The following is a 26,015-nucleotide window of genomic DNA, read 5'->3' on the forward strand; positions in this document are numbered from 1 at the left end:
CCAGGATGGGGACACTCATACCTGTGTTGGTCTCTCCTTTGGTGCATGAGAAGTGTTAAACTCACAGAGTTTGGATTGTTCCCCTGGGTGAGTCTCTCCTGTTAATGCTCACACACAGAAATTCCTGCATTATTACGTTTTTAGTGTTATCACGTATAAGTTCTGCTTTGGTCCTGCCGAGCCTGAAAGCTAATCCAGATCCCAAAAGCAAGTCAATGCCAAGAAAAAAAAATTGACATTTACAACAGAATCTTCTATACAATTGTTTATTTCATCCAAGCATGGAGCTAGATTAAAAATTGCTTAAAAATCCTGTTGCAGCTGGCTACTCAAATAATGCTTTGGTGAGGCTGACAAGGACTTGGGTGCTCAAACAATGCCTGGGGACAGGTGGCCCCTGCTGCTTGATGAGCTTCTTAAAACCACTTAAAACTGAAAGTTTGCAGAAAGAATTTAAGATTAACTGCTCTGGCAGCAATTAATGGAACTGTCTTAAACATCTTTGTGTGAGGTAGAGGCTGAATCCCAATCTCCCTCCTCTTTCCTTGGGCTTTTGGCATCAGAGCTCAGAAACAACACTTTGTTTCTTTTGTCTTGATCATTTTTCTCTCAAATAGTTTTCCTCCAGGACTTTACTTCCATTATTTCCATATCCATTCGAAATTTTTGCCTTCCAGCTGAAATTTTTACGGTGCCTAAATCAAAATGGCCCCATTATAAACTTACCGCCAGTTTGGTAATGTAACAACTTAATATTGTTATATAAACATGTTTCCTGCAAGAAAATTTGTTTTGAGTGAAACCATATGCACATGTTAATGGGAAATATTTTTCACACTTCTGCTTTTTTGCCATTCTTTGTATTTGTCTAAATACTTATTAATAGCATCCTTCTGAAACTTCTCTGATGAGACCATACAGCAGATTTTTTTAAGCTGTAACTCGAGTACAATTTTAAATGTCTTGGATGTGATTCCAAACAGAGCTGTACAAGAGTAAAATAACATGCAGTCCTTGATTGATTATATAGCTGTAATTATACTTAGGGACTGATATTATATAAACCACTGGAGCAAAGCTCCCTCCATAGATAAACCATCATTTGCTGGTTTATGTGTAAATCAATCCATAAGGGCTTCTCACTGTGGAGCTTCTGCTGGGGAGCTTGATGGAGTGATTTTTATTTGAGTTCACATTGTGCTCTTTGGAGAGGTTGCAGCTCTCATTTGGACTCCTTCCCACCTTTTTCCTACGGTGAAGCAGTTGCAATACTTTAGGGGAGGTTGAAGTTGTGAATTTTGACAGGTTTGAGGTAACCTCCATTACTTTCCAACACGACACCGCATTTTGTTTATCCTGTAAATCATGTCTCCGAGGAAGATCTGCTTGGCAAGCAATGCTTCCTGGAGCTTGGTGTCTCACACCTCAGTTTCCTGGGAAATTTAGTGCAGATGATTGTTTAGCTGTCAGCATTGGCTGTCCACTCGATTTTAAAAATATTTCTTCGCCCTCGAGAGGTTTCTGGCCAACCTACAGGCAGCGGATGGTGGATTAGGGATGGTTGGGGTCGGGAGGGACCTTAAAGATCATGTCACTCCACCATCCTAGGGTGCTCCAAGCCCTGTCCAGCCTGGCCTTGGACACTTCCAGGGATCCAAGGGCAGCTACAGCTGCTCTGGGCACCCTGTGCCAGGGCCTGCCCACCCTCACAGCCAGGAATTCCTTCCCAATATCCAATTTACCTTTGCCCTCTGTCAGTTTGAAACCCTTCCCTCTTGTCCCCAGTCCCTCTCCAACTCTCCTGGGCCTCTTTAGTCCCTGGAAGTGGCTCTGAGCTCTCCCTGGAGCCTTCTCCAGGCTGTCTGCATAGAAGAGGTGACAAATATTTGACTGTTTTTTGCTCTGTGCGGTTGTGTGAAAATGGGAGGGTTGTTGTCCCATGTCAGGCCAAGTTTCGTGTCACATTTTATCCCAGCCTCACTTCTGTGGGGAGGGGATCAGCTCAGAGCTCCCCTATTTGAGCAGTAAAAGTAGTAAATTTGTTTTTTCAGGTGTTTATTGTATTGTGGGGACTTATGTTGAAATTCATCTCCTGCCTTAATGTCCACCCACAGCTGGAAAGGCCTTTTCACTCTTCTCCACGGGTGCCCCTCCTCACTTCACAGGAAGAACTTTGCCCCTTCCCTTGGCTCTGCTGCTCTTCCCTTTTCCATGTCGAATTCCCTGGAGAATGTGCAATGTCCTTCCCTCTCTGCAGGGAGAAATGAGCTCTGGTTCCCCAGATATTTTCACAGATTTTTCTGAAAAGCAAAGGCCTTCTGTATTATCTCATAGTGCCTTAGTTTTCATGTGACTCCCTTTGTGGGTGACAGTTTGAAAAGCCTACAAATATCTATTGGATTTTAATAGATGCAAATATATGGATTTTCCCTCATCACATGTAGCAGGTTGTGAGCCATGACCTTCCCTTTACCAGAAAGGAAAACTTTTCTCCTTTTTTTATTAATAAAATATATTTATCTAAATGTATATTATAGAATATATTATTTATTATCTATATATATTGTATAATATAATTGAAAATAAATATATAATATAATCTATTTATTATAAATATTATAAATATATTAAAATATACTATATTATTTATTATTTATTATTTAAATATATATTATATAATATATTTATATAAATATAAATAAATGAAATATCAAAACATATAAAACAGTAGAGAAAATATATATTTATAGACATATACATTTGTACATTTATATTTATTAATAATTATTATATATAATAACTATATTCATGTGTTTATCACTAGGTGCAATAATTTAATTTTATTTTCCTGGTTATAGGTGCTGAGATTGCTCATCTGTATGAGCAATATATAGGATATATTATTATATAATATAGTATAAAATACTTTTATATCTGCTGTAACTTAAAAAAAGAGAAAATAATGACCCTCCCACCTCTCTCTGCTGCTCCAGTTGTCTGCACTGGATAAATATTCCCTGTCTCCTGTTCAGTGGCAGCTGCTGCCTCTGTACAGCAGCTTCTTCTACACCAAGTTTGCTCCTTGCATGTTACACACAAACTGATTTTCATAAAGTCATTACTGAAACCCTAAATGTGGCCTCAGGCTGTAAAGCATCCTGAGTTTTCCTGGGTTTAATCTTTTGGATTTTATACTTTTGATACCTAACAGGTTTATTTTTCCCAAGTCCTCCTCCTCCTGTATTTCTTTTTAATCCTGCTTTTCCATGCAACACTCCTTTGCATTTTTTCCCTCAAGTTTCTGCCCAGATGGAGAGTTTTATATGTTCTCAGCTGTCAGGTTTTGTTGTGCAGGGTTTTTAGCAGCAAGGTCAGTCCACAGGAAGTTCTGTTATTCCTAATGAAGGATAGGTGGCACTCTTGTTATTTTTGTTTGGCTCCTGAAATAAATCAGGTGTATGTACTCTCTCAGATTTCTTTTTATAGAGTAAGTGCTTTAGAGAGTGATCTTGAACATGAAGAGGATTTGATTTTATTATTTTTTTTAAATGTGAACACATACTTCAGTTGCCTGAGTCTGTGGCTGGATCACAGTACTCTCTAGGAAGAGAAAGTGTTATTTTCATGAAGAGCTCAAGGAAGAATGCTCACCTATATGGCCCTGCCTCATTTTACTTATAAAATTTTGGATTGTTTTTTCTATTTTCTTACTATTTAATAAGGCAATGAAGAAAGCCAGAAAAGCCTTTAATGTAATTTAAACTCCAGTTATTAATACCTTTATACTCTGTATTTTCTTGTTAGTTTGGGATTTGAAGCAGAGGCTTAAGCTGGGATGGTAATCCTGGCAGTGCACGTTAGCAAGTCCCAAACAGTGCAGAGAGCCTTGATTCCTTAAAGCAGGGGACTAAATCTGTCTTGCCCTAATTCTATCAATTCATTGTAAAATTGGAGAACTTTGTGAGTTTGTTTTCTCTCAGGCTCCAGAAATGTGAAGCACAGCCCAGCCCATGATGGTGAGGTATGGCGTGTGTGGGGTGTTCTGGAGCTTTACAGGAAGTTTGGGGTTCTGGGATGTTTTCCCTCCTCAGGTTCTGTGGAGGGGTTCCAACCTTGATGCTCTCTTGCTGCAAATCAGCTCCATGTCCTTGCTCCCCTGGGCTGGCAGATTCCTCTGGATGAGGCCAAATGCTCTGCTGAGCTCAGCCCTGCTCCTCTGGATCCTCTTCAGTCCATGGATTCTGCTCCTGCTCTCCCCAGAAAGAGAAGAGCTCTTGCCCCAAGGCTGAAAGGATGAGAAAAGTTTCCATCCTGCCTCTGTCCAAGAGTGTGAATCTCTCCCACGTGAACATCTAAATACTCAGGATTTTGTGTTCTGGCCATGGGAACATCTCTGTGATGGGGTCATGGCCTTCTCCATGGCCTTCTCCATGGCCCCAGACTTTTCACAGAGTCACAGAATTTCTAGGTTGGAAGAGACCTTTAAGATCATCGAGTCCAACCCATGTTCTAACACCTCAACTAGGTCATGGCACCAAGTGCCACATCCAGTCTTTTTCTTTTCAAGGGAATTTCCCATCTGAAGCCCTCAAAGCAAAGCCCATTCCCAAGCTCTGAATCTCCTGTAAAGCTGCTTTGGTCATGTGGTTTATATAGAAAGTTAAATAGGAAATGTGGAAGGAAAAGGAGATGTTGATTCCAGACAAAAACCCCAAAACACTTGTGTGGATTTCCTTGGACATTTCACAAGAGGTGCTACTCTCTAAGCATGGCATAATGTGCTTTGTGGGTTTTAATATTTTTTTTTCAAGCTTAAATTTTAGTTAACTGCAGTTTAGATTTCTGGACTTTATGCTGGGATTCTGTGAGCTTAGATGAAAGCAAATCTCTCTTGAAAGAATTTCCAATCTAATTTAGTTTTTAGGTACCTTCACATTAAAATATTTAGTTAGTATATACTCACTAGGGAAAGAGTGCTTGATTTTAATTATCATGATGATTGGATTATGGAACTAAAAGTTGATTGAAGAAGTTATTTTGTTTTATTGGTTGAGGGAACATAACTCGACAGTTTATTTTGCAGTTTATATTTTTGGTGCCATCTCACGTAACACAGGCTCGTGTATTACTCATCCTTCCCTTCTCCTGCAAAGCCTTTTGGATTTTTTATTTCTCTTTTTAATTTCAATACCCTGGAGTGTTTGAATTGAAGAGTCTCAAATAAAAATCTATTTTGGGGCAGGAAGTTTTCTTGATGTTTTGGATAACATTTACTTCTACTTTCCAATGCCAAATCATCTTTAGGCCGATGCCATTAAGGCAGAGAATTTTGTGGTTTGTATAATAATACAAGTCCCAAATGGTGGCAGTTATTGAAGTTAACACTTTTTGCCCAACTGTGGGAGTACCAGCATCTTTGAAAGATTCCAATTTTGGTTCTTATTTATGCTTGACATTTAATGTGCTTGACATTCTGATTATTTTACACCTACCTAATTTCTTCTAGCTCCAGGGATAATGACAATATTTTAAGCATCTGTGAAGTGTAGCTGTGTGTTATGGAGCAGGTGCAAGGCTACAAATGGAAGGAAAAAGTCCCTAAACTATTTCTGGAATCATTGTTTCTTTTGTGTTGCATATCTCAGGGTCAGGTAGAGTTTCTCACCAGCTTGGTGTGGTTACCAGTATTAGCTTTACTAATATTTCATATCCTGTTATTTAGCCATATGCCTATCTCTGTGTGTATAGATATAAATAAATCAAATAATGTGGACTGGGTGCTCACATGGTGTCCTTTGTGATCTAGGGGCAAGGAATTAGAGAGAGAGTTTCCCAAGATGTTACTGGAGATTTATATTTTCCCTAAATTTTGAATTAAAATAACATACTATAAATTTCAGCCCTTTAAACTGAGCTCATGTGTCCATGGCACACCTTTAGTGTAGAACTTAGAACTGTGTCTTGGTTTATAGATAATTGGGATATAACCAGATAAATGAAAATATATGGCAAAAAAATTACCCAAATGAATGTAAGTACACTCTGTGTAAAGTCCTTACTCTCCCTTTGCAAAGTAATTTTATTAATCTTTTTGAGTCATATTCCCATTTATTATGTGGTTCCCTGCAGTCATGTCAGGATTTAGGCTCTTTTGAAAAGGTTAAACTGGTTATCACGGAAAGAGGATGAAAAGAGTGGGAAACCCAAGTTCTTCACAGGAGTGCAGCTGGTGGCCACAAATTCCTTTGTCATGTGCTGGGAATCTCCTGTTGCATTTGGCTGTTGACTACATGAGGAGTGACAGAGAAACCTTAAAATAATTTATTTTACAGACCACGTGGGTACATGTTAAATACTTGCCCAAAACAATCACCATGGCCCAGCCAGGGGTCCTTGAAGCAGCCCTGACTGAATGGGTTTTAGGAACAATTTAAAAAATTCCTTTATTTTGCAATCTTGCCACCTGGTGGTACAGCCTGATAATAAATATTAGGTTAGAAACCTGTTCCAAAAGTCATATTTTTTTTGGTAGACAGGGTCTTGAGACTGGGATTTCAGACTGGGTCCTACACAGGGTCCTGTTTGTAACAGGCAGGTTCAGTGTGTTCCTCCTCCACTGTGTGGGGCAGTGCAAGGCTGTGCATCCCTTGGCATTCAATAGCACAGAGTCACATCAGAGGCTGCCTTGGCTTGGGAGGGACCTTAAAGCTCATCTCATTCCATCCCTGCCATGGCAGGGACACCTTCCACCATCCCAGGGTGCTCCCAGCCCTGCCCGGCCTGGCCTTGGGCACTGCCAGGGATCCAGGGGCAGCCACAGCTCTCTGGGCACCCTGTGTGAGGGCCTCAGCTGCTCTGGGCAACTGTGTGAGGGCCTCAGCACCCTCACTGGGAAGGATTTTTTCCCTAATGTCCCATCTAACCATAATGTCTGACAATGTAAAGCTTTTCCCTATCTCCTGTCACTTGTAAATCATCTCTCTCCATCTTCCCTGCAGCCCCTCCAGGCCCTGCAAGGCCACAGTTCAGTGACCTCAAAGCTTTTCCTGTGCAGGTGAACAATGCCAGCTGTGCCAGCCTCTCCTCCCAGCAGAGCTGCTCCATCCTCTGCCCATCCTGGAGCCTCCTCTGGGCTCCTCCAGGTCCCTCCTGTGCTGGCCCAGGGCTGGGGCAGCTCTGCAGAATCCCCCCTGCTCTGCTCAGCCCAGGGCAGGGGATTTGGGGTCCCAGACACGGCTGGGGCATGTCCAGCCTCTCAGAAGCACTCTCACCTCTCAGTGCTTCTCCCCTGGGCTGCTCCATCTTTCCATGCCCCAAAATCAGCTCCCTGATTTCCACAGCCATGAGGGGGGAGGAAGCCTGAGGATATTTTGTGGTCCTGGAACTCTGTTGTGCATTACCCTTCACAATATATTTGAAATGTGATTTATAAAGGAATGGTGTCCATGTCCTGCAAGTCCCAGGTAAATTGCACAAACTGAACTGAGCTAAATTAGAGTGAGAATATTTAAAGGATGTTGCTATGCCTCAAACAAATGCCATCAATATGGAACTGAAATGTGTTTGGATAGTTGGAATGTTCATTTGGGCACAAGGTGGAGGCTGAATTAAGCCCATGACGTGCCAAACCTGGCAGAGCTGACACCATGGCAGGAGCATGGGGACAGTCACTCCTTTATGCTAATCCAAGCTGAAGCAGATGTGATCCTACTGGTGTCTGCAGGGAAATCCTCATTTATAATGAAAGATGTTTTCACATGGTGTTCAAAGGGCCTTAAACAATCCAGTTTTTGCGAGCTGAACCCAAACACGATTTACTGAGGGGTGTGATGAATTGGTCATTAGCTGGAGCTCACAAGGCAGAAGTGGATGTTTGCTCTCCCAGGAGCGTTCCCTCCAGCTCTGCCAGATGCTGAGGTTTGACACCAGAGGAACCCAATGTAATTCTGTGCTTGGGTCAGACATGGCATCCTGCTGGAGCACAGCAATCCCTTTTAGTACCAAAACATGAAAATTTGATTAATTTCTGTCTGTCCTTACAGTGTAAGGATGTGTTTCCTCATCCTGTCCAAGGAGGGCCTCTCCTTGCCTGTAATTCCTTGCACCCTCTTGAGCAGGGAGGCTTTCATAATCTCCTTATGAAAGCAGCCAGTGTCACTTATTCACCATGACATCTCTGTGATGACCCTAAGACCTCTCAATTATTCCCTCCCAAGTTCTTATGTCATGCAAGGAAAAGCAGGGGAATGTCTCCCCTCTGCTCCTGCCCTCTCTGCTGGCCTTTCCCTCACACATGGAGTTTTCAGCCTCCAAAAACATTAAAAATCACATTTATTTACAAATATGAGAGGCCAGAGTGCTGCAGCTCTGATAAATGGGTAAACCAGATATCATTGGGACTGTGTTTTCAAGCTTTTAATTCACATCTTTGGTCACAGAGTTGGAACTTTTTAATCACTTGATTTTACTGCAAGATGTCCCTAACTATTTATGACACTGGATGTTTGCTCTTGGATCTGTTTCTCCTGTGGGGCATCCTTTAGATCAATCCTTGTTTGTTCTATTAATTTGCTTAATTCTCTGGGGTTTGTCAAGTCTAATTATCTTCTTTCTTTCTTCCAGTTTTGAAATCAAGATTGATTAGCCAACAGGAGAAGACCCAGCTGGTTATGTGACTCAGAACCCTGTTCATGAGGCACTTGCTTGTTTTTACAAGACAACTGTAAGTTGCTTCTTTTTCTTTTCCTCCAACAAATTAAAAATTTACTGTTGTAACGTCATAGAAATTCTGGAACATTCTTGGGGAATTCATTTTGATTGGTAAAATCTTGAATTTTGGCTTGGTGATGCCAGGCAAGGACCAGACGTGCTCTATTCACTTTACCAGAGATTTTTCCCACATAGTGATGGTTTTACATTTTTGGATTGTTTAAGGAGAGATTCCTTTGGCTGGGAAGATCAATCTGCTGTCTCTGTACGTTGTGCTATGTGATATTTGGGATCAGGGAATGTGACAAACCTGTTTGGAGGGCTCTGCTGTGGGCTGTGTGAGGAGATGCTGAACCCCAGCATGGAAGTGGTGCAGGAGGAGTTGCCTCCTCTGGCAGAGTTCTGCATTCTCCCACTGCCACCAGATCCTGGAGATTTGGACTAAATAATCCTTCCTCTGTGCTTGATGTAGACAGGTTTTTTCCCCACAATTATAAATTTGTTCTTCATCAAGCAAACCCTCAATTTTACTCAAACTAGAATTTCTCAGGTAAAGTATCAGTTATAGTCTGGAATGCAGAAATGAAAGTTCCAGCAGTAACAGTGCATGGCATTAATTATTTTTTTTTAAATCTATATCATAAGCCATGTTTTATAAGCTCAGCTTAATAAAATTATTAGATTCAGGTGGAGTGCTGATACATTTGTCACCGTGTTTGGTGTGGTGTGGATCTAATTTACCATTTTTCACTTGTGTGAAAATACTCTGCCTTAGCAGTGATGAGACTTTAATTTCTGTAACAGGTGGTGGGGGTTTTAATTATTGAATTTTGAAGCCATACATTTACAGGATGTTCTGCTTAGATGAGCAGGAATCCAGCCAGTGCTATTAGGTGTGGGGCAGCACCACATTATCTCCAGCTTTTCTTTAGTTATAACTGCACTGAAAGGCAGGCAGGCTGGGTTGGCTGAACTTCATAATCTTGTTAAAATGGCTTTGCCCAACTGCCACTGATTGTGTAAAAATTCCACTGTTTTGTACAAGCTGGTATTTATTCTGAATTTTCTCTTGAATAGCAAATGATTCTAGTGACTTGCAAGTGCCTGTACAATCTGCATTTTCATTTGTTACCTTTCTTGTTGCTGAAGGTTCATTAACCAAGGAGGGAAAATGAGGTATAATGGTCAAACTATTAGAGAAAAAATGGGAAAATAGCACTCACCAGCAAGTGAGTTTTGGGCTTATGAAATAGTAGAACCAGTAGAGAAAAATTAGTAACTATAACTGTGAAATAGAATTTTGTAGAGTGAAGTATAAGCTTGGTATTCATTTTTTATGATTGCAAGCAGATGTCTGAGCAAATTTGCTTTATGACAACAATAAATATATTCCAAAAATATTGAGATTATTAGAAAGGTATCAGGGAAGAGAGAATCAGACTCTTTTTTCAGCAAGTAAACATGGAGAACAGAGAGATAACAAGACACCCTGTTGCTTTGGGTGTCTGCTGACAGAACTCTCCCTCTCCTATGATGTGTGTGGAACAGACTGAAAGCTCAATAGAAGCACAAAGAAATGAATAACTCAGATTAAAAGGCTTTGCTGGTTTTCTGTGGGTAGCGAAGGAAGCTCTCCATAGATTAGAGCTCTAAGTTCTGGGTAGCTGCTCTGCAGAATACTGCACAAGTTTATTTTAGATTAATTTTTCTATATTGTATATTGAAAAACCTGTTAGGAAGTTGATAGAAAAAGTATATTATACAAAGTGGCACTTGCACAGATTTAATGCATTCAAAATATTATGTAATGTAAATGTGGAGAGAAATTACTCAAAGGTTTGCTCTTTTTCCACTGCTGATTTCCAGATGGATTTCCACTCAGGTGATGAGGGTACCTATAGTTCTCACCTCCATGTAAATGTTTGATGGTCTCTTCTAGCTAAAACGAACCCAACTTCTATCAAAATGTTCTAATGGGTGCCTATATTTTTTCAGTATGGAGCAGAATGAAAACATGGTCATAATGACTGTGTGGGCAACTGTGCCATCAAATATTGCAGAGTGCTCAGCATCACTTCTCCCTGACAGCAGCAGTTTGTCACTGGTGCTTTAATGAAGGTTTTAATAGGTGCCACAAGCTGTGCAGACCAAATATTGTGCTTGTCTTTCAAAGCAATACAGATTTGAGCTTCATTTCCCCCCCAAACTCTTAAAACAAGTAGTCTATAATCTATTTGTCAGACATTTAAATGTCTGTTAAAGACTGAAAAGCAAAGACAGACTTACTACAGAGGAACTTTCTTAGTCATTCAGCTATTAAAAAAGAAAAGCCTCCCAAGGTTTTTGTCCTTTTTTTTTTTTTCAGAGAAATAAGCAGAGTTTGAAATACTGTAATTTTCTCTATTTCTCAGTATAATAGTTTCAATTCCTGTTGTGGAAGGCAAGATGCCAGGCACAACCACACAGTTCAGCGAGCTTGTGGAGATAAAAAATTTTAACTCCCCCCCAAAACAAACCTTCCTAGAGCCTTCAGCCTCTCCCATCCCATTCCAGGGTAAAAGGAGCCGAATCCCTGGATTGTTCAGTTTAACTTCCCTCCCAGCCAGAGCTGAGGCTGCACACATGGAAGGGGTTTCTGTTTGATGAACACGGAGCACCTGCTGTGGTCAGACCTTGGCAGGAGCTGCAGACAAGAGCCAGGAGGTCCCAGTGCTCTGGGAATGCTCTGGGAATGTGTCTGCTCAGCCCAGGAGCCCGCAAGGATTTGCTCTTCTCCAAGGCAGCTGCAGGTGTTGTCCTCTCCTAAAGACGTTCCCATGTGAAATCCTTCCTGGATTTGTTTTGTCATCCCTGTGATTTATTGGAGTTATTAAGGAGATGCTTTGGGCTGTGCTGTTATTTCTGTGCTGCTCAGCACTGAAATGCCAGCTGGAGCTGGGGATGGAAAGCTGAAGGAGTGGTTTTATCTTGTGTAGCTGCACCTGCTTTCCCCTCCTGGCCTGTAATTGCAGGGCACTGGGAAGCCGCTGAGACTTTTCCAGTAGTGAGGAAACCTTTGGCAAACAGCTTTTGTCACTTCTGCACCTCCACTGGAGGCAAACAGCAGAGCATGGGGCTCCCTCCACTGCAATTCCCAGCACAAATTATCCAGCAGCTCATCCCAAACCACGAGAGATGTCAGCAAAGCCTGGTTTGCAGGTGGGATGTCAGAGACAGCACCATCCATCCTTCCATCCATCCCTCCATCCCTCATCCATGGATTCCATCCATCCGTCCCTCCATCCATCCTCATCCATCACTCCTCCATCCCTCTGTCCATCCATGAATCCATCCATGAATCCATCCATCCATGAATCCATCCATCCATCCATCCATCCATGAATCCATGAATCCATGAATCCATGAATCCATCCATCCATCCATCCATCCATCCATCCATCCATCCATCCATCCATCCATCCATCCATCCATCCATCCATCCATCCATCCCCTGCATTTCAAGGGGAAGAAGAGCCTGTTCCTTTTTCTGACATTTGTGAATGTGATCTTGCTCCTTCAGAGGGCTTGTGCAGAAGCAGAGCGGATCTGTACCTACAAAAACCTGCACATTCATCTTTGTACACAACTGAATTAAATATATAAATATCTGTGAATGAATCTGAGCTCTTCCCTAGAGCTACCTGTGCATTCATTTTCTCTGTGCACAAATAAATTAAATATATAGATATCTGTGAATGAATCTGAACTCTTCCTCCTTTGAAGAGCAAACTTCCTTTAATTAGTCTTTCCCTACTGTCTGATGTTAGTGACATTTATAATCATACAATTACTGCTTCATTTCAATTTTATGTTATTTTCAGAGGTCAGGAAGGGTAATATCCCAACATAACCACACTCAGTGAGAGGGTAACAGCTGACAGGAGTTCTTGCATGGGGTTCTCATCAGTAGATCTTGAAGTGCATTAGAAAAATATGGATTTTTATCCCTGTTTTAAAGGTGATTGGAACTTTGACCTTCTGAGGCTGCCCAGCATGGCTGTGCAAACCTCTCCATGTGTTTTATTGCCTAAACATCCCATCAGACTCCTGAGCAATAGATTAAAATACAATGTAGAAACACAAGAGCAAAAAAAAATTAATGGAATCTTAATGGAATAAAGTTAGGATTTAAAAGAAAAAAAACTGAAAAAATGGAACATATTCCTGCTGAATTCTGTATTATGTGTTTGGTTCAATCATCTCTTGGACAGATTAGCATGAAGTTATTACGTAATGTCAGTTAATTTTCTAATTAATGAGTGTTACCCTGGGATTTAAGTAATTCTCACCTGTCTTGGTGTGACCTGAGTGTTAAAAATGGCAAAGAGCCTCAGTGTCAGGGGCTGCTTTTCCTCTCCCTCTCTGGCAGAGGGAACAGAGTGGTTGTGCTCCCCAGGATTCCAAGGAATTGAGCAATTTTGTGGGGGAAAAGTCAGGTGAGACTTCGGTGCCTGCCTGAGGGACAGGAGGAAATATATTTGATTTATATCAGTTTATAAATGACAGCCTGGCCCTGGTTTGAGTCTGTGTGGCTCTGGGGGCCAGGCAGGATAATTCCTGCCATGTCCAGCAAGTAAAATTTCCATGGAATTTTCTTACACATTAGGACATGATTGAAAGACTTTATTTTTTAAATCACATTTTCATACTCTCTTACTATTTACTGTGTCACTATTATTTTTTTCTTTGTTACTACTTTTGAAACACCTTTCTAAATTAAAAATCTTTGGAAATGTTGAATGTAACTTAAAAGACAAGAGCTCATAGTAATGAGAGTACTTTTATAGTATTCATTTTATATATATATATATATATATATATATATATATATTAGTTTTGCATGTTGACGATATTTATTTTTCCTGCTTTTTTAGTGGCTTTGCTTCACTCTCACCAGAAGAGCTGCTTTGAGGATTGTCAGGAAGTTGTTAATTGTATGTTCTGAGTGTTTCTTTTTAAAAAAAAGGCATTTTCAGGATTTCTGCACTGGCCACCTCTGTAGGCACAATGGGAGCTCCTTGTAGGAGCTTTTGGACACATTTCCCTCTCTGAGGAAAGACAAAGTGCTCCAGGGAGCAGCTGCAAAGGAGAAATTCCTCCTGACTTTGGAGCAACCCTTGGCGATATCAATAAGTTGCTTGTGATCAATAAGGAGCTGCTGCCCACAAAGGGAATTTGGTGTGAGCTGTTTGTGCTGTAGGGTTTTCCTTGGCAGGCTCTTTGATGGTGCAGGGTTTGTAGGTGGATTTTTACTGGCTTCTGGCTCTTCCTGGAGCCCACATTTCTGCTGGTTTCTCCTAATGCAGAGCATAGAAATGGGAATTTTCTTAATGTGGCACACACAGAGGGCTGAGTACAATTCAAATGCTAATATGTAGAAATCAAATCTCACAAAGGAGTGTGTTAACATTTGTCTTTATTCACACTCTATTTCAAAGGATGTGTGCCAAGCCTTCCCTGACACTCAGAGCATTTTACACTGTACAAGTTCACCCCTGAAAGGCAGAGAGAAGCATTTCCTTTTTGCATAGTTTAAGTCTTTTGATCCCAAGGAAAAGTGAATTTTTCCTTACATGACCCCACCTGAGCCTGCCTTGCTGATTCCTCCATTTTCTCTTGCATTTCAGTGTTCAATTTCCCTTTTTAAGGGAGAAACTGAGCTGCATATATCCAACAGAGTCTGGATAAGGGATTTTTTTTCCCCCCTTAGCTGATTCTATTGCTTTCCTGGGAAGTCTCTCCTTGACTTTGGTGTTCTTTTCTCTCTTTTCCAGTTTTCCCTGCCAGTAAATCAGCCTGAGCTCCTTTCAGACAAAACACAAGTTCCTTTTCTCACCTGGTCCTTATTGGAATGTGCATTGAGCTCAGAGATGCTGCCCATCTCTGTGTTTTGCCCCCTCTTGCTTGTGGCTGCTGGAATTCCCTTGAATTCAGGAGTTGTGCTGTCTCACAGCAGCCCAGTGGGTGAATTCCCTGTTTGCTGAGCCAATCTTTTCCCATTGCAATCCATTTTTCCCCTGGAGAATTGATCTGAGCCAGGGATATGAATACCTATCCTGAATGGGTATTTGCTTCTGCCCAGCTTTTGCAGGGTTCTGTGATCCACTGCCCTTCCTGCAGGGCTTTCCCTGAGCTGGAAATTCCTTCAAAAGCAGCTGGAGAGGAGTTTGTGGCTGCTCCAGGATGGGACACCTTGGCCAGCTTCAGGCTTAGCCCTGACTTCAGGCTCCTGCTTTGTCCCTTTCTTGTCCCTCTCATACCCCACAGCACAGGCATAGATTAAAATACAATGTGGAAACACAAGAGCGAAAAAATTTAGTGGAATCTTAATGGAATAAAATTAGGATTTACATAAACCAAACCTTAAATTCTTTGGCTTCTCCATGCTTTGCACCATTTGGATGGATTGAGCGGCTTGCTCCTGAATCTCGTTTGAGATTTGCCCATAATCTCTCCCTGCAGATGTTGGTGCTTCAGTGCTCAGTGAAGTGATGCTTTGCTTTTTATGCTCTCAAGCAACACATGGTCTGCAGCCAGCTCCTGAAACTCACAAAGTATTTAAGAATGTGTTTAAATGCAAGGTCTTACAGAAAATGCAAATTTATTACTTGTCTCTTGATTCTCACCATAGATTTCTGGAGAGTGCTCTGAGGCTTTTTTTTTATTGGTGCTATCACTACTTTGCCTTCATGCTTATGCTGATTGTCTTTCTTTGCCAGAGCCCCTTAGCACTTGTTATCAGTAGCTACAATTTCCTGCCACCTGTGGTGGAATATATTTCTTCATTATGAGCTTTTTGCTGCTTCCTCAAGTTTTGTCTTTGATTAGCTGCTATGGAACTTTTACACATCATCATCACTTGTCCTGCAAAACTTGATTTTCTGATAAATATGAAAATTGCTGCTTCCAGCTTCTGTTGGCCCAGATCGTTTAGTGCCAGTTCTGGAGCCAGCACTGACCCGAGCTGATGCTAAATCCAGAGTGAGAGAATGTGGTGGAAGGCTGGGTTTTGTAGGGTTTATTTGGGATTTGTGGTTGTGATTTTTCCCCCCTTTCCTTAAAGTGAAAGAACACTGGAAATTCCTAGTCTGGGATCAGTGACTTACCTGAGCTGGGCTGGAATTTAGCAGAGATCATAACTTTATAGTTGGAATGTGGTGAACATTTTCTTAATCTTATTTGCAGCAACTTTACATCTCTGTTTTAGAATCTGTTATAATTTCAAGCATCTCTTTATAAATGACAATGTTTAGCAGAGGTTTGCCACTTGCTGTAAAATCTTCTGGGAATGATGTGCTGTGAATCCTTCTGCCCAGACCCAAAAAGAAGAGAGCATAAATTACACGAGCTCCTGGCTTTATAAATGCCAACATGGATGTTGTTTTTGTCCATGATATGGGTTTTTATGGATTCAGTTTAAAAAAACACAGTTTTTATTGCAGGAACAGCTGTCCAGCTTCTCCTCTGTAGCAGGTAGCTTCTTCTCTCCACCAGCATCATCTGGGATGAGGATAAAAACTGAGCTTATCAGAGTGTGATAAAAGGAGCATGTGTGTGTATGAAGGCAAATGTAAATTTCCAGCATCAAAAGGAGAACTTGGCAAGTGCAGATGTGTGGCTTAAACACAGTAGGAGGAGAGGGAAGGAAGGGTTTTGTTCCTTTGTGCTGAGCTCTGCTGGAGCAGCTGGGTGAGCGCTGCAGCGGCGCCGGCGGTGAAGCTGCTGCTCTGTCTGGGATGCAATGATCCAGCAGATTCTGCCCTGGGGGAGAGCTGAGGGAAAAGGAGAAGAATCATCCCCTCTAATCTTTATTGGCATTTTTATCTTTGCACTTTCTAACCTTACTGAGCCGCTGGATGTGAATTCCAGCTTGGAGGGAGATGAGTCCGTGTTAGTCTGTAGGAATTTGTGTTAGACTGGAGAACCCTAAAGCCTGGCCATGAAGTGACCCTGGCACGGCTGGAAGAGCTGTAAGGATGACCCAAATGGGTGTCATTCTTCTCCTAAGTACTTCTGCCACCCTCTGGGCTGCTCTGGCTGATGGCCTTTGGGTTTCTTTGGTGGTTTCCTTTGGGGTTTTGTTTCATTGGTTGGTTTGGGGTTTTTTCCCCCAAACCTCACTGCTGAGGAATCTTGCCTTTCCCTATCATCCCACAGGTCCCCAGAGTGCCCAGTCCTCCCCTGTGAACCTCTCTGTCAGTGGTGCTGGAGAAACAGCACCAAAATGGGAATTTAACCAGTGCCCATAGCAATTGAACTCTTCATTTTGGCCTGCAGGCATTTCTCCCCTCACTGTGATTCCTGGGGGAATGACATGGCCATGGAGCATGGGAGACTCAGGGAGCTGCTGGATCCTCATTTCCTCACAAGCCTTTCAAAATTTTTCCTAAATCCCATCAAAGTAGCATTCTTGAAAATTAGCAATGTATAGTTTGAGGAGAACTAGCAGCAGGTTCTTTCTTTATGGCGAGAGTTTAACAAGGAAACTTCTTTTTCCATATCCAGTTTCAGACTTTCTGGGTCAGAAGTGGCATCTGAACTAGAGCTTGGAACCACTAAGAGTGGATCCTTTGTAGGGATGATTCAGGGAATTGTGGAGAGAGTTTGATTGGTGGATTTTGCAGGGTAGTGGGGTTGCTTTGTGTGAATAGAGCAGAGCAGGTCATGATTTTTGGGAAATCTGATGAATGGGCAGCCAGTGAGGTCCTGTCAAACAAAGAGTGAGTGCTCCAGCTCAACAGCCCATGGCAGGGTCCTCTGATGGAAAGGAAAGGAAATTTCAAGGAAAGGAAAAGGAAAAAACCAATCTGAGGCAATCAAATTACAGCTCCAGCCCAACTGTTGTAGTGTTTCAGACTAAAGGATGGCAAATTGGGATTGCAAAGGCTAAAGGAGGAGACAGCGAGAGCTCAAAAATTAGGTTATTAAGGATCAGAGAATTTCTATCTTGTCTTCATGGAGTTTAAATTAATTTTGGTAAGATATGTATGGGTAAAGAGTAAAATTAAAAAAAGGAGAACCTGAAAAAAAATGTTATTGTAATCTGTATTTGAAAGAAAAATGGCAGAAACAGAAACCCCTCCAAATCATGATTACACTTTGAATATTGAGGATACAGAAAGGGCTGTAATGCACTGGATTTTTTTGCAGTTGAGTGTGTGTGAATACGCAGGGGGTTGGTGTGCCTGCTCATACATGCACTGCTGGAGCTCAGCAGCAGCCCCAAGGTACAGCAAGATTTAAACCTGTGAAAAGCTTCAGTTGTTTCCCATCTGGAGGCTCATTTGAATCCTTGGATTTTGCTGCGGAAGCCTTGACCTTTGTAATGGTGTTATTTATTTTTCCATCAGTTTTGTACATGGCGAGACTTTTGTTATTTCTGTGGTCAAATTTGAGTAAAACAGCTAATTTTCATACTACAAATTTAAAAAGCATGTAATTTAGATTTTTATTTTTCACTTTGCTTACAAAATGCCTGTTTTGTTCACAAAGCACTCTCTCATTATACGACATTTTAAGTTTTTGTGATGGTGGCTCAGTCCTTGTCTGTTAGGAGCTGGAAACTGGTTTGAATGATTCATTTTGAGCAGCTATTTTGGGGGTACTCACATCATCTTGGATGCAGCTCCACATGAAATGGATGGGAAAATGGGAGTCGATCTCCCTCCTCCACCTGGCAATTTAAATGAAAATCCATAACACTTGAGCAGGAGATTGTCATTGGGATCTTTTTGGGAAGAACAGGCTTTAAAAATACAGCAGGGGGAAAAAAAAAGGCAGAATCCCAGGGATGAGGGATGGTGGGAAATGGAGGAAATCCTGTGGGCAGTATCCAAAGTCACACTTGGCTTCAAGTCACAGATGTTTGCAGAGAAAATCAGCCAGAGCAGCTCCAGTGAAATTAAAACTGCAGCCAGGCAGGAGAGAGGCTCTGCTTGTGCTCTCACACATCGAGGCAGAAGGATCTGCTCCCAAAAGGGGTTTGGGGTTGTTTGCCACTGGCTGGGAAGGATGGAGGAGGGAGGGAGAACACAGCTGTGCCATTAGAGCTCTAAAAGATAACCAGAGAAGGTCTCTTCCCAAAGAGAGGAGTCAGATGTTTTATAAAGTGGGATTTAAAAAAAAAAGATTTCAAACTTTTGCACTGAGTAACAGTCGTGTCATTTTCATGGCAGTGGCTCCTGGCTTGAAGTGGCTGCCAGTCTGTTCTGTAGCCTGTGAAATTCAGTATTGTGAGCAAATGAAATACTGTGACAGTATTTTTATGACTATTTCTGAAGCACAGAAACAAAATGCACTTTTGCTCATATACAATCAAAATGCAGTAGTGTATTGAAAAAGGTTTATTGCAGCTTTGAATGAGCAGTGAATTTAATGAAACTTTGTTACACTGGGCTTGGTTCCTTGTGGATTAATGAGAAATAATCCATATTTCTCAATGCAGGAAGAAATAATGCATAAAAAATACAATATTAATAATATTTTTCATGCGAGCTGTGAATAATATAGTTTAAGGGTTTTGTTTCATCTCTGTGCAGTGTTTTTTGGTGCTGCCATTTTTTTTAAATAGGCTGGAAGTGGTTTTTTTTCTTTGTTTATAGACTGGAGCTGTAATTTAACCCAGGCAAAAGTCCTGCAATGTTACACATGCCCAGTTTGACCAGTCAGTGATGAATATTCACTGGTTTTGTGAGCAGATGGGATTCCGAGTCTGTGCAGAAATCCTGTCAGAAGTATTTCCTTTTGTACTTCTTATGTTCCAGTTCTTTTCACAGCTCTCCTTCCACTTGGGACATGTTTGGTGTGGGAAATCTGTGTTCTGACAAAATATTGAGAGGTGAACAAGGGGGGTGTGGAGAAGTTTGTCTTCTCCACACTCTGAGAATGCCTGACACGTTCTGGGTGTGCTCCTGTGCTCTGGGTGGGGATTCCTACCTGGACAAAAGGAAATTTGAATTCCTCAGAATTTGGGATTGAGGTTTGCTGGGTGGAAAGCAGGGTCTGAGCAACTTTGTGCTCAGCTTTACCACCAAGAAATGAGTTATTCCCACCTAAATCCTGCATTGCTGTAAAAGAAAGGTTTTATCCTCATAAAGCTTTAATAAAGCCAAGGCATTCTTGCCAGTAATTTTACAATACCAGTCCCATGGAGCTCTAAGGCAATGCAATCCACAGTATTTATAGAACTTCATTAAACATCACACCTGTTAATTCCCATTCAAATTGAGGACAGGGAACCAAAGCAACTCAAAATGAAGAAAAAATGACTCTGCCATGAGACCTTAATGATCTTTTCCATCCAAAAGTACATTCCTTGGGATTATTCTGCTAATTTTCTACCTCTGATTGTTTGGTAAATGAATTTATAAGGTGGTGCTGTACATTAGACTGGAAATTGTTTGGAGCTGGAGTCCTCTGATTGTGTGAATTTTGATAGACAAGACATTATTCGCCGTAATATCATTTCTATATCTGGAGTAACTCTGCCATCCAGGATTTAACAGCTCCTTCTAACAGATCACTAAAATTTCATCTTTGTGATTTTTTACCTTTTTCCAAAGTAGTCCTGTCACTCATATTCTGAAATAGAAGGAAATTTTCCTAGAAGCAACTCTTTGTGGAGAGCTCCTATTGCAAAATGCCCGATATCTTTACTGCAACTGATTTGAAAGTGCAAAAGGTCAAAAATGTCCTAATGTGGTTTGGCAATCCACCTGTCAGCACAGCACATTTCAGAAGGGCTCTTGGGGCTTTGTAGAAATTGCATTTTTCATTTTGATTTTAATTTTATACCTGGAAAGGATTAGGGGGAGGATACAGCTGATGGCCGAGTGGTGAAACAGAAAATATTTTTAGAATGGAAAATGCTTATTGGAAAAGATTTGGACTCAGAGGGATGTGGTATGAGGAAATATTTATAAACTTTAATTATGAGTAATAATTAGTGAGTGATGTAGGAAAAACATTTTTAGTGAATTTTTTCCATCTACAATGCCAGATCCCCATGTTTATTTGCTCCTGGTTAGTGCAATATTATTCCTGACCTTGTTCCCTGCTGAAGAGAGATCTCAGAGCAGAGTATCCTCCAACCCAAAATATCATTTCCTAGAGAGCAATATTGAGTCATTGATTTAGTTACTCACTCTGCCTTTCCATCACCCATCATTTTGCCAGAGCTGCTCCCTGGTGACGGTGACCTTGCAAGATGACAGATTAATTTCAGTGTCTGGGAATTTGTGCAGGCTGCTCCTTCACAATATGTGTGTACAAAATACAATATTCTTTAATTCATTAAAGCAGTTTAACTCTGTCCGCCCCAAGAAGACGAAGAAGCTTTAAAAACTCATCTTTTTTTATCTCTGCTCTTAAGTCCCTCCTGCCACCTGAAAATCCTTTGCCTCCGGTCCGTTCAGTGGCACAATGGAGCAGCATTCACAGAATTCTTACAGTGCCTGGATGCAAGATCCACACAAAATGTGTCACAAATCTCACAGTGAATGGGTCTGTGGGGTCCAAATGTCAAATTGTTGATGTCACCTGTGGGGAGGAGCTGCCCAGAGCATTGAGCCTCATTCCAGGGCAGTGGGACTGGGCTCTCCAGGCACCACTGGGACAGGCACTTCTATCGTGCTCTATATCTGTTACTGTATTCTAAAACCTTAAATTCTATGTTTCCCACCCTGTGACATCACTCACTGCTAATCAACTCCACACCCACAATCCCAGTGCTATCATTCAATTTTGGAAACTTCTTCACAGCCTCAGGTCAATGCAGTGTTCTCTTGTGTGTCAGGGTCTGTCAGCACAGAAAGTCTGAAATCCTCAGCATCCAGAACTCCAACAAGGACCTTCAGCAGCTGCTCTTAGAAAAGCAGGCACAACACCTTCAGTCCTCCTGGCTCCTCCCCAGAATCTCTGTGGCAGCTTCACTGCTTTGATTTTAATCAAAATGGCTTCTGGGAAACTGCTTTGCTGCCCCTGATCAATGTGAAGATTTTAAAATGGGATTTTTAGACTGGAACTTAGGGAAATTTGTAAACATTTTCACAGCCTTGATGAAAACCACCCTGGAGTTTGCAGCCAACCTGTTTTCCTTTGGGTTTGTTTGTTTGTTTTTAACTGATCCATATGGTTGTTGTGAAAACATGGTCCATAAGATGCAGAGAAGAACATATTAATAACTGGGAGCACATGAAGGAATAACTTTGCAGTTGTGACTGTGCCCATGCATGTTCTGTTTGCTATTGTGGGAAATATTAGTGAAAAGCTGTGAGAAGTAACTGCAAAAAGAAGCTGTAACTTCTGAGGGGTACAGAGAATTCTCTTTGTGTGCACACTGTGGAGTTCCCTGGGCAGAAGGGGTTTATGTTTGGTTTTGCACAGTGAATATGCACACTAGAATAGATGTTCTCCACTGGGACACTTCAGTTGAGTTTAACAGCTTGAAATCAGAGCCACTTTGTGGTCAGTGAGGAATCATCATCCTTGGCACAATTGCCTTCTTGTGGAAGAGATCATTGACCTCTACGAGGTTTGGTGGGGCTGGGACACATGGTTGTTGCAGCACAGCTTCAGGTGATGCAAAATTGGGGTTTGGCCCTTTGGGTTTCACCTCCATGGGCCCAGTCCTGCCCTGCTCTGCTCCTGCACTCACCCTGGAGCTGATCCAGGTCCTGCTGGAGCTTCGAGGAGCCCATGGTGGGCACAGCCCATCCAACACCTAAAGCTCTGGAGTTGAAGGAAAAGCACCTAGAGAAGAGTTTCATTCTTTAAAAACCGGGATGGAGCTGGTTCTGTTTGAACTCCTCAATGTGTGCTCCATCCTTCCCAGGCACAGCAGGCATTCCATAGGATCACAGGTCATTCTGGCATTGGAATTAATGCCCAATGAATGTTCTGTGGTTAATGCACTTCCAGCTACATTTGCATTAAAAGGAAAAGCTTTAGCTCTTCATAATTTCTCTCATCCTCTTCTAATATTTTTATTTTTTTTTTAAGAGGAGTCATTATTGCAGAAAGCAAAATCAAAACTTGTGCGTCTTTGTGAACTTAAATTTGCATTTGAGCTGTTGCACCAGTTGGCTTCCAGTTGGGATCTTCTTGTTCCTGGAGCTGATGGAATCCCAGCAAACTTTGCTTGGGCAGTGACAATGGCCCAATGGAGGGAGTAGCAATTGAAATTAAGATCCACGAAGGAATATTTGTTGACAAAAGCAGAAATCCCATTCCCTTCTCCTTGAGCATCACTGTCCTGCAGTTAACCCTGAGAGCTAGCTTGGGAGGGAAACAAAAGCAGAAACAAAAGCAGAAACAAAGCAAAAGCCAAGCTTCAGGAAGACAGAAATGAAATTTCTGTAAACCCAGCTCTCTGAAACGAAGTCTCTGAGGTGAAAACAAACTCCAGTGGTCCCACACAGGGAGCAGGGAGAGGAGGAGGATGAGGATGTGCCACAGCTCCTGGATCTGCTTGGGTGTGCTCTGTTCTGTCTCCAAGAGATGCTCACCTTCCAAAATGAAATATTGCATGGTTTGCATTGTCAAAGAGCATTGCAAACAACCTGTAGAATCTGTATTCCAGCAGAAAGAAAAATTCACAGTTGTTCTATCGTGAGATTGTTCTGGATACAGGAGCAGTGTGGCTCTCACAGAAACATTAATTTGGACCACGAGGTTCATTTATCACCTCTGGGTGAGAAATCTGTGTGGTCAGAGACTGCAGAGAAGGAGCAAACTCTGAGCTCCAAGGGGCAGAGCAGTGCAGAGGTTAACTTTGAGATTCTGGCCGAGCCTCATCAATGAGATAATTACCTTCGGCACCTTTGTGTGTAGCCCTAATTCATCTCACAAAGATAAAGTAATAATTTAACACTTAACCTCATTCTCCATGTTCCAAATAACACAATTGTACAATAAAAACTTGGAGCAGGGAATGGAGGCCAGTGTCTGGGGCAAAAGCAGTATTTGGACAGGAAAATATGCAGGAGTAGGTGGAAATTTTTGCCTCAAAACAAGCCTTGCATGGGGATTTTTAGTGGTAAACTGAGATTTGCTGTGGCGAGACGTGTCCAATTCTCCAGCAAACATTTGTGGATTTCCAAAGAGGCCATGGTTCAGGCAGTATCTCCGGGCCTTTGGTGGCATTTTATGGCAGGCTCTATAAAGTTACATGTGCCTGGTTAATTTTTAGTTTTGTTCTGTGGCTCAGACACACTTTGTGCAAATATGCTTTGATAGAGGCTAATATCCCCAAACCCCAACCTGAGGCAGTCTTTAGTGTATTTGAAATAGGAGTGGCACAGGTTAGTCCAGATAAAGAGGGGAATATTTAAGAATTCCCAAGGTGAAGGGGTCTGTAATTGCTACCTGGCACCTGAAGAGGAGATCTAAGTGTAGTCGATAGCTGTGTTGATGATTTCTCCATTAACTCCTGTGTGTGTGAGTTCTCTTTACAGCTGAATAATTGTTTATATGTAAATAAAGCTATTGCATCTTTCTTTCCCTCTGTAAGGACAGTTGTAGCTTAATTACCAGAGAGAGATGTGTGGGGAGCTGGGGAATGTTCACCTTGTGATTAATTTTAAATTTGCTTCCTATTTATTTGCTACTTGCTACACTTAATTTAGTTGGGCTTCTCTTCTCCTCTTCTTCTCTTCTCCTCTTTTCTTCTTTTCTTATTCTATTCTTTTTCTTCTTCTATTCTTTTCTTTTTCTTTTCTTCTCTTCTTTTTTATTCTTTCTTCCCTTCCCTTCCCTTCCCTTCCCTTCCCTTCCCTTCCCTTCCCTTCCCTTCCCTTCCCTTCCCTTCCCTTCCCTTCCCTTCCCTTCCCTTCCCTTCCCTTCCCTTCCCCTTCCCTTCCCCTTCCCTTCCCCTTCCCCTTCCCTTCCCCTTCCCTTCCCTTCCCTTCCCTTCCCTTCCCTTCCCTTCCCCCTTCCCTTCCCCTTCCCTTCCCCTTCCCTTCCCTTCCCTTCCCTTCCCTTCCCTTCCCTTCCCTCTAATAGGTGATATTTTCTTTTTTTTCTGGAGTATTAATTAAGGTGAACTGTAGCTTCTTTTCCAGGCATCCAAGAGAGCTGTGATACCACTGTCACCTCTTGTTGTGCATGTTTGACCAACTGTAGAATTGCTTTAGAGTTAATCGTGTTGGGTTTTTTTTTTACGGTGTGAGAGAAGAGAAATCATGAATTAATCTCTTCAGAGGACCTTGGCTCTTCTCACAGCAAAGTTTCCCTCCTGTAAATGCTGGGTATTATGTCAGCTCCCTAGAAGTGCTCATTATCACCTACACACTGGGTGTCAAGTGCTGCTTTCTAAAGAGATTAGTACCTTTTCCTCCTCCTCCTCCTCCTCCTCCCTCACGCTTGCTCAGCTAAGGAGAAGAAAATCCAAATTACGGCAGCCATCCAGGATGAAAGCTGGAAAATAATGCCCTGATTTGGTTGGTGCTTCAAGGAGAGAAATGAGATCCAGGATGTGATTCCTCCTCAGCAGAGCCTTGGTGCTGACCTAATTCCACCTGACGTCAGGAGCTCTGGCAGCTTTGGGTAGGGCTAAACAATGGGTAGGGATGAGCTTTGGGTACGGCTGAGGTTTAGGTAGACGTGAGACAAGTGCAATTTAAGCATGAGAGAAAAAAAGGAGGAAAAATTCAATTTTCTTGATCCACAGTTGATATTCCCTTGGACACTACCTGTGCTTGCAGTGAAGATACCCAGAATGAGAAAGAAAATGGAAAAAAGTGAATAAAACCATTCCAAGCAGAACACACCTGTAACAGTAATGCCTGCTTTTGTAGAACAGGAAGAATAGCAGCGTTCTTTGATTTCAACTCTGTTTACAGAGGTGAGAGAGAGACAATAGAATGTGCTTTTGGGAAATAGGACATGCTGCCACGTTGGGAAAGTGCAGGGAGCAGGAGGAGGAGGAGGAGCATTTTCTTTCCAATCTCTTATTTTTTCTAAGTATTCAGCCTGGATCTTCCTGCTGGAGTCTGCACTGACACAGCTCTGAAAGCTTTCACCTTGTTTCTGCTTCCTGTTTAGAATCACAGGATCATTATGGTTGGAAAAGAGCTCCAAGATCATGGAGTCCAAACCTTGAGCATCCCCTTGTCAGCCAGACCATGGCCTGAGTTCCATGTCCAGCTGCTTCTTGGACACTTTGGCATTCCTTAATTCTTTGTCAGGGATTGAGATTCTCTGCTTTTGTCTGTTTCTGCTTTAAGCAGGCTCCTGCAGCCAGGATTGTGAGATGTTATGTTTGGATAATT

General features: G+C 41.9%; 1 protein-coding gene across 5 annotated transcripts in view; it reads left to right on the forward strand.

Moving 5' to 3' along the window:
• The window catches only part of ATP2B2 (ATPase plasma membrane Ca2+ transporting 2), a 402,969-nt gene that overhangs the window by 126,621 nt on the left and 250,333 nt on the right, over positions 1-26,015 (forward strand). For all 5 annotated transcript variants that reach the window (XM_064723726.1, XM_064723729.1, XM_064723730.1 and 2 more), the window contains exon 3: positions 8,623-8,722. The gene's annotated coding sequence lies outside the window, so the exon portion shown is untranslated. The remainder of the gene's footprint in view (positions 1-8,622; positions 8,723-26,015) is intronic.

Source organism: Zonotrichia leucophrys, chromosome 12, assembly GCF_028769735.1.
Source record: "Zonotrichia leucophrys gambelii isolate GWCS_2022_RI chromosome 12, RI_Zleu_2.0, whole genome shotgun sequence".
Classification (NCBI taxonomy): Eukaryota; Metazoa; Chordata; class Aves; order Passeriformes; family Passerellidae; genus Zonotrichia; species Zonotrichia leucophrys.